A 1,412-nucleotide genomic window follows, 5' to 3' on the forward strand; every position below is an offset into this window, starting at 1 on the left:
TCCTTGTTCCCCTAAACAAGATTAAGCGTTTGGAGAGGGGGGCAGCACAGGAAGGACTATTCAAGATTTAATTTACTGATTATTTCACATCATTCTAGTTTGTCTTTTTTCAACACTTTTATTCCCTCGTGTACTCTGTGCTACTAATTGCTCGTGGGCATGTTTCCTCTTGTCCTTAGCTGCCCCTTAAATTAATTTCACTGGCAGTGATGGAAGGCAGAATTAACAGCTCTGAGTCAGCGCACGCAGCTCTGATGAGCTGAAACTAAAATTAGTTGAATTCTGGAAAATTTTATTCTTGCAGCACAAATTCACAACAATGGTCACTTCAAGGCACTTTACTATAGTAAGGTAAAGACCCTGCATCGTAATAGAGAGACAGCTCTTGGTGGCAGTGACACATTAGGGGGCTTTGGGGGGATTTTACCATTCCTCTGTTGCAACTCAGACAGGAAACTAGTAAAAACAGAAATGATTTTCTGAACAGATTTTCCTAGAAAGTCTGTACCTTTAAAATATGCTCAGATGATTTCTTTTATTTATAAGATCATATGTATAAGCCGATCCTCTTCGTTTATAACTTCTCTGCACTAGAGGCTGTAGCCATCCCAGCCAAGCAAACACTTCTGTAAAAAGTGATATTTCTGAAAATTCCAGTGTTGCCTGTAAAAATGACAAAATCCACTGAAATTGGAAACAATTGCAGCACCTGAAGGAAACAGCTGGTGAAAGTTTCCAGCCAGTGGCTCATACCCAAAGCTGCTTAACTTCCTGCCGTGAGGCAACAGAGTCATTTTAAATCCGTTTAAATGAACTTAAATGCCACAAAACCCAGTTATTACTCACATTTTATATATGGTAGTTTCTTTGTGCCTTCCTCTCAGGTGCTTTTCTTCTTCTTCTTCTGTACCTCTTCTTGTTTTTTGTTCTCTCTTGTTATGTTTGTCCAAACAAATGTTCAAAGCTGAGGGATGCTGCCCTGAGCTGAAAATTTCCAGTGATTCGACTTGTCAGGAGTGAGGAGATGTGAAGGAGGAACAGTCCAATAAAAGCTCTGCTCTGGGAGTTAATAAAGAGGTGCCAGGCCACATCACACCCTCGCAAAAAAGTTTGGTTTTTTTTGAAAGCCTAAGTTAGGATAACACTTATATTTTAGACTCTATATGTGAGAGATAAAATATTAAGTGTTAAAGTAAAATAATTGTGACTGTCTATAATTTGAAAGCTGTACACATGGAGCAAACTAAGCTAACTGTGCAACAGAGGTCCACTGGCTAAAACTCCACTGCAATTTGAAATTCACATTGACGTAACACATCACACCCGCCCTCTAAAATGCTGTAGATCTTAGAAGTAATGAGGCAGATGTGCTAATTCCCAGAAACCTCTCATCCTCTTCATCCAGTTTGGTC

Source organism: Haplochromis burtoni, unplaced genomic scaffold (genome assembly GCF_018398535.1).
Source record: "Haplochromis burtoni strain Fernald_Lab_line unplaced genomic scaffold, NCSU_Asbu1 Contig_15, whole genome shotgun sequence".
Classification (NCBI taxonomy): Eukaryota; Metazoa; Chordata; class Actinopteri; order Cichliformes; family Cichlidae; genus Haplochromis; species Haplochromis burtoni.